This window comes from Micropterus dolomieu, linkage group LG10, assembly GCF_021292245.1.
Source record: "Micropterus dolomieu isolate WLL.071019.BEF.003 ecotype Adirondacks linkage group LG10, ASM2129224v1, whole genome shotgun sequence".
Lineage (NCBI taxonomy): Eukaryota > Metazoa > Chordata > Actinopteri > Centrarchiformes > Centrarchidae > Micropterus > Micropterus dolomieu.
Genome location: NC_060159.1, coordinates 4,503,950 through 4,511,891, shown reverse-complemented (window position 1 = coordinate 4,511,891; position 7,942 = coordinate 4,503,950). Strand labels below are relative to the sequence as shown.

The 7,942-nt window shown below is 39.4% G+C and overlaps 1 protein-coding gene across 1 annotated transcript in view; it reads right to left on the bottom strand.

Moving 5' to 3' along the window:
• Window positions 1-7,209, bottom strand: part of si:dkey-1j5.4 (leucine-rich repeat-containing protein 15) — a 26,129-nt gene extending 18,920 nt beyond the window's left edge. The window contains exons 1-2 of the mRNA XM_046061047.1: window positions 6,863-7,209; window positions 6,632-6,737 (exon numbers count right to left, since the gene is read on the bottom strand). The gene's annotated coding sequence lies outside the window, so the exon portion shown is untranslated. The remainder of the gene's footprint in view (window positions 1-6,631; window positions 6,738-6,862) is intronic.
• Between the last annotated feature and the right edge of the window lie 733 nt (window positions 7,210-7,942).

Genomic DNA, 7,942 nt, shown 5'->3' with positions numbered 1-7,942 from the left:
GTTTACAGTGGAAAGTTTTGCAGTGAGTGTGTCCACGGAGCTTTTCAGTGATTTGTTTTCTTCTGTGAGCGAATCGACTTGTTGTTGACTGTATTCCAGGCTATGGCGGATGTTTTGAAATTCTTTGTGCAGTACTTCGATTAGTGAGAGTCTAGAATCCAGGTTAGATAAGCGCTCGTTGATTGATAAAAGTATGTCGGAACAGCAGTTTGTTTCGGTAGGAGTGGATGCTGGTGATGTTGGTGATAACGGTGAATCGGTTGATAAGGGAGAATCCGAAGTGCGTGGTTTTTTGGCTTTGCGTGATCGGCCCATTGTACAAAGTCTGTTGAAGTGATGGTCAATGTAATCCTCCAGTTGGTCCAGGTCCGAATTGAAATCCAGGTTTTTGAATTAGGATGTTACGGATAAGTTAATCTTTTTCTAGCAGCGGCGCGCTGCCATGTTTAATTTTCGCACCCAACGCACACACACACACTACGTCAATACGTCATACCCATGGTCCGTCCCAGTTTCTGCTAACTGCTAACGGTTATAAATATATTTAAATTCCTTTTAAAAACTGAAATGTCCCTTTTAAAAGGTGTGTGGTTGATTTAATCGTTTACAGCTCAAAGCGGCGCGGCAATCTTAAAATAAAGTCTTGAATCTTAAAATAAAGTCTTGAAAAGGTCCTAAAAAGGTATTGCATTTTTACTTCAGGATTCCTGTATATACCCTGTAAATGAGCTAATGAAGCTGTCTGTAATTGAACTGTTTAGCTTAGATTGCCATGTAGCTTCAATTTGGCAAATAGTTACCTGAAGTGATCACAGCAGAGACAAAAGGAAGGAGAACAGGAGGAAAGACTGATGCCATATGCAATGTCTTCTTAAAAAGTGAAAAACATCCGTTAACATTGTTGATTCTTATGGCTAACTTCTCGGATAGAATCAATTTCCTGATATGATTCCAATAATGAAATATGCCCTATCGGATAATAATAATAATTATAATTGCGTGTGAATGGATTAGTCAAATGTTCCCCTTACTTACGAAGAACTACTAACTATTTCATTTGTATGTGGTCACAGATCCAATCCCCACAGAAAAAAGTGCCATCCTGTTGTTTTATGACAAGGGGATGAGATAAAAGACCCCCTTGCGGGATCTGCTGCAGTGGCTGCAGGGCTCCCAGAGGGAATTGTAAAGGTAACAATGGATGTAGAGGGTGTATTAGGGAATCGCGTTTTCTGGGTATCGTGCATTGGTATGTGGAACTTTGGGGATATAAAAAGATTTTCATTTAACCATGAACTTTAACTTTCCCTTTTCAACTCTATAATTGGGTGTCAAACAAGACACGTAACCCAGTAGGGCAGAGACCTAGATGTGGGTCAGCTCCCGGGTTACAACTAGTATTGCAGAGAGCACCTGAAGAATAAAGGTATGTTCTGTCATGCACTGCTTATTATGTTAAAACTACTCCTTGCCAGGGAAGATGTTAATTAGACAACTCAGGCAAACTCAGAAGTTACATTTATCTGTATAGTGAAAATTCTACTAAGCAAATTTTATAAAGCTTTGCTTTCAAGCTGAATTCAGTGGAGAAGTTTTAATTTGTCTATAGCACATAGAATCTATATAAATATAGGTATAATGTAAATTAGCAACAACAGGCATCAATGGCTGCTTGCAAAAGGTTCCTAGGTAGGTATAAGCACAAACTGGCAGTGGGGGGAATACATTAGAGCCTGACCGATATGGGATTTTTATGTCCGATACCAATTTCGATATTTGAGATTTTTAAAATCCGATAGCCCATATATCAGTCGATATTGTTTTTTCCCCTTATTTTAAGAAACGCATGACAAACAAAGATTATCCCTAAAAAGTTATGTTGACCAACATACCATAACATAATGCAGTATAAAAAGAGTGTTATTGTTATAAATAGTACTTTGAACAAAAGTACAACAAAACATATCAAGGTTTTGATGAATAAGAGGCAAATAAAACTAGAGAAAAAAAATTTTATATCTGTTAAAATATCTGATGTGTTAGAAATTATGGAGTACTACTACTAATGAACATTAAAGTAAATAGAGTATTGTGGGGGCCAGGAAAACAGAAGCTATAAAAATTACCCATATACTACTGCTATTAGTACTACGAATAATACCATATATCATATCTAATGTCGTAGCTATAATAATAATGATAAACAGGGTTCTCCTACATAGGCAAATAATTATATATATATATATCCCCCCCAATGCAGTATCTTGCATATATTCTGCCACTATGACAACTTTCTAAAACATATTGTCTATGATACAGTGACCCACAGGAAATGCTGTTGTTTAATTTAATACTACATGAGGTCCTGCAACTTTGAGATTTCACACTAACGTTTCACATTCAAAAGAAGAGGTAACGTTACAGTGTTACATTCTCGTACAGCTCACGTTTATTCACAAGTCCGCTCTGGTTTAATCATTTCTGACACACTGACTGTAACTAGAGACGAGCAGCTCGCAGATATATTTAGAATATACACTAGGGAGAAATGAGAGTACCGTTCACTAGAAGTGAATGAATAAAGTTGAGCTTGGTGGCTACCTCATATTTTGTATGCTTTTCCAAGTTTTTCTTAGCGAAAGAACACCATAGTTAGTAACGGAAAGCATAATGCTTGTTTCTATTCCTATTCTTATTTAGGGGACATTAACAAAGCTGGAACTGCTTGGGCAGTCATCGCAGCAGAGAATAAAGAGGAGTACAGAGAGAGGGTATGAGCAGGGAGAGTAGGTTGAGGACAGCATGCTGCTAAGAAGAAAGAGGCTTATCCGACAACTGAAAAACCAAGTCATCTTTAGAAGAAGTAGTAGTAGAGTACTACTTTACTTACTGTAAGTGTATGTATAACTATTAACATTTCATCCTTTTGTTTGAGTGCAGTCTGCAACACTTTTCAGTTAGCTAATTCATGACAGTCAATGTGTTTTTTTTTTTGTGAGTTAACCTTTCTGGTCCCATGGTGACAAAACTGTGTGAGAACCAGTTTGTAATGTTCAAGGACACTATGCTACAGTTTTGATTTATAATATAAGAGTTAGCAGCCAGCTGTCAGTTCTTAGTTGTCACATTTAATTAAAGCACTTTAAAAATCCATTATACCTGAGGTTTCATTGACTAATGGGAAGTGATGTTTGTCTGTTCCTGTTGTAGATCAAAGACCAAGGCTGCCACAGAAGAAAAGTAAGTCAAACATGGCAAGAGCATGGAGTGAGGCAGAGAGAACTGCGGTGCATAAGCACTTGGGAATGTTTGTGGCACAGCGTAGAGTGCCTGAAAAAAAGGACTGTGTAGGCCTTGGCTCAACGGTCATGGAAAGATGTCAAAAACTATGTGTACAACACAATTGTGACCCTTAAATGAAGAGGTGCTACACGTATTCTTAAATGTTGAAAAGCCAAAAGTTTTTGCCATTTACAGTCTCCTACAGAACTACTCTGATCAACGTATGTAATCCATCCTGGACCATACAGTGTCAGATGATGTACTGTAAAAGGCAAGGCTAGCCACAATAATATGTTCTTAAAACTCAAAACCAGTTGTGAAAATTGTTGTGAAAAGTTCTCATTGTACTTTGAAAGACAATGTTTCTTGTTTTCAACTGATTGCCTGATAATATGCATTTTCTTTGTATTGGCCCTCACTTTAATTTGTGAATTTATATTAGTAATGAGTGGTGCACTACTGTATTTTTTAAGTTGTACAAAAGGCAATGGTTTGTTTCTGGAATTATTAGTTATTTCCCCAGCAGCTTTGTTGGAAGTTGTTTATTGATATGAATTGCTCACGTTATGTTTACTTCAGTAAAGCAGTAATTGACCAGTAAGTATGCATTTTTGTACAGCAGTCAAAGCGACGGTCACCTCATTAAATTTAGGTATTCTGCTTATCTATGAATCTCAGACTATGGAATTGTTTTTAAACGCATCCGTATTGATTTATTTTTTCCATAACGTGTCGTACTAGAACATTAAATTTAAGCAAAGAATAACGGCAAGCTAAAGACAGAATGTAGTTAAACTAGTCTATTCTGAAACGAACTGAATATTGGCTCCCTGAAAAGGACCTCACTCCAGTTGTAAATTGCTTTTAAAAAATTAAGATGTATAGTAGAAATGTTGGTCCTCACTGCTGTGGAGAAAATTTAGTGTATCACAATTACCTCTCTGACATGATTAGCACATTTCAAAACCAACCACATTACTTTTTGTTGTCCACCTTGCCATACCTGGAAATACAGTTAGGGCAGGATTACCTTTCCGTAATGGTCTGCCATCCAGAAGATGAAAGAAAGAAATAAGGACATCTTCCTCTCAGGGTATGGAATCCTGGAGCAGGTTGCACCAACAGGGCTTACGCCTGGGGCCGGTTTCACGTAGTCATCAAAGATAGACGTCCAAATCAGACCGTTGCACAAAGCACTTAAGACTCTGACTATCTTAAGTAGGACTACATTGCAATGCATTCAAAACTTTTAACAAAAAACATGGCGGATCGAGTAAGTGCAGTCAACCACTCAGTGCAGTTTACCCCAGCTGGCCACGAAGGCCACGCCCTTCGAAGGATGCGGCCCCTGAATAGCTACAGTTGCACCATCCAGGCTTAAGTCCTCTTCTCGCTAATACCGGGCATAAATCTTACGCCTAGTCAGTAGCAGGCGTAAAGTCAAAATCTAGGCAAGTTTCTATAGTAACCACTTGATAACTTAGCAGTAAAGACATGGTGCGCCTTATACCCAGCCTTTACAATGAGCGGGCTTTTAGACGGGAGAGAATTATTAGGGACAGAAGCAGACCATTGGACATTTACAAAGATGAGGAGCTCATTGAGAGGAAGGGGAAATATATATGAACTTGTTGAAGAGCTGTCATCCGACCCAGTTTGAGTCGGACCACAACGCAGCATTGACACCCGCATTACACCTGTTAATAGCGCTATGTTTTTATGCAAATGATGCGTTTCAAAAAACTGTTCGAGACATGATTAATGTCCACAAATGTCGGCCCATCTGCAGAGTGTCACTGGCACTGAGCCGTCTCCTTCCGCGACCTGCTTACTTCCCCACTGAGGCCGAGTCTGCGGTGATGAAACACCGATTCTGACGGGCCTCTGGCATTCCTGTTATTGTTGGCTGCATCGATGGGACTCCGGATGTCCGGATCCAGGCACCGTCTGAGTATCTGTATGTCAACTGCAAGGGATACCATTCGATCAATGTGCACATTGCTTGTGACGCCAATTATAACATCTTTAATTTGGTGGCAAGATGGCCTGCATCTACCCATGACGCACGCATCCACCGGGAGTGTGCGTTATACCAGGATTTTCGAGGATGGAAGAGTAAACTCCACAACATCTGTGTCGGAAAATATGTGTTTGTTGGAGGAGTATAATAGTTACAAGGACATTTTACTTGGGAAATTTAGTGGAGAATGTAGTAACAAAAAAATGTTTTATTTGGAAAAAGATTGCCACGACAGTTAACAGCGTTAATCCGACCATTGAGCGGAGCGTTAAAGACGTACAGAAAAGATACAAAAACATGGTAAAAGATGCCAAAAAATAAATATTTAAGAGGAAATATCCAAAAATGGGAGGAGGACCCCAAGAGAAACTTAAAGACACCACTGAAATAATGGTGAATATATATGGTGGACAGTTGCCTATGTTCTGGGGATAAGTGGAGGATGGGAAAGTGGAGTGTGTGGTGTCAACATTGAGGTTACAGGCGGAGTTCCCGCAGCCACTGACAGCATCCCGCCTTGTCAAGAGGAAGAGCCAGACAGTCAAGAAGAGAATATAGGTAACAGCGGGTGATTGTTTTAAAGAAATCAGTTGGTTTTTTACTTTTGCTTTATGCCCTCGATTTCATGCTGATAAAGTCAAGTTGATGTATGCTAATGTGAACCGGTAAGCTTGCTAGCCAGCAAATAAACGTGAACGTAATGGCTCTGCATCAGCATCAGCTTCAGCTGCTGGTCCCATGGTTTGCCCATCGGTGTCGAGAGGAACAATTATGTCAATGGTGCTAGACAAATAATACAGAAATCTTGAACTGGAAGAGAGGAAATTGCTGCTCGAGATTGAAGTCTTACAGCTTCAGAGAGATCAATTAAAGTTAAAATTAAGTTGCACAAACAGTCGCTGGAGTTGTGAATATCTTGAGTACTTCCAATAATGGCAATGAGGTATTTTAGGCTAATTATTTTCTATGTTTTTTAAAGCAGTTTCAAAAGTGAACATGTTGAGTAGGCCTACTTCTACTATGCCTAAAATACCTCATTGCCTTATTAGTTTTACAGTTTGTATATTAAATATGTTGCACTTTTAATAACCTTGAGGATTTTGATATGAATGAAGTGAAACTCAAGTGATGTAGAATTTGTTACAGTAATTTATTGACTGAACAGTATGTCACTTGAGAAAACTTCAAAAAATAAATATATATTTATTAAGTTGGTTGCTACTCATTTAAGCCGAATAGGTAAAGACAGGCAACATGGTGGCCCACTTTAATGTGATTTTTGTTGTTGTTTCAGACATTGAAAATCCTGTCAACATACATCTGACGCACATATCGACCAGTTCCATTCCGCTCCTCTGAATGTTCTCTGTCCTCCAGTTCATTGTGATTGTCATCTCTGATATCCTCTCCTTCAGGGTCAGGTAGCCGGAGATCCCTAATGATTAATGAAGTAAACAATTTTGATTATAGTTGTAGCATAAGTAGCATAGTTGTAGTAATTCAATTAGCCCTATTGAAAATGGCTAGCAATTTAAATGGTTTGTTTTCAGCTAGGCCTACCTCGCTATGTTATGCAGCACAACAGTCAGCACAGATGATGTTACACACTCTGTCAGGTGCCATTCGCAATTCCCCATGTAGACAATGGAAACGCCTCTTCAGTACACCAAATGCCCGCTCCACAGTGTTACGAGTTGAACAGTGTGCGGCGTTGTAGTTTCTCTGCGCAGATGTAGTAGGATTCAGGAAGGGAGTAAGGCGCCAAGATTTTAGAGGGTAGCCAGGGTCCCCCAACAGGACCACATCGATAATGCCTTACTCAAATGCAAGGCAAAGTTGAGAATTTTGAAGAATTCGAGAGTCATGAATTGATCCAGGCCAGCCACACAGTTGAGGAACCCGAGATCAGAATCACAAACAGCCTGAATGTTTAGGCTGTGATATCCTTTTCTATTCAAACAAATTTTCATGAGCTGTTGGGAAATCTTGCTATGCCGAAGAACCCTCTTTTGACTTTGTTCAGCTCAGCAAGTTGGTTTGCAAACTGAGGGAGCTTATTTGAACGTGCCCTTGATACCCTGTATACCACCCGTGACACAGAAGCTTTGCTGAGACCCACTGTGTCACCAACAGCATTCAGAAAAGTTCCTGTTGCATAAAATCTCAATGCAGTGCAAACCTGTTGCACTGCTGGGATGCTGTGGCTTCTTGAAGTGGCAGGGCTCAGTACTTTAGCTAATTCATCTGTCAGACTCAGTATAGCTTCCTTGGGCAAACGAAACCGACCGATGAAGTTGTCCCTAAAAACCCTTTCCCTTCTCATAGCTCTCTCCATAACGTCGTCAGCAAACCACAAATTATGAGCCATTTTCCCTTTTCTTTTGGCTGTAATGTAACTGTTACTGCTAGTTGCCAAGGTAACAGAGTCTTATACCTAAGTTAGCCTGGGGGTAAGGTGTCTAATTTTTTTAATCTAAATTATTTTTATAATAATAATATAACTTGCATTAGACTAGTCTACGAGCAAATTTTAGACTAGTCTAACAAAAAAACGGTCTAAAATAGCTTTGTGAAACCGGCCCCTGGTCTTAAGGTAAGTGGGTCTTAACTCAGCATTCTAAGTCCGACCTAATAGTTACA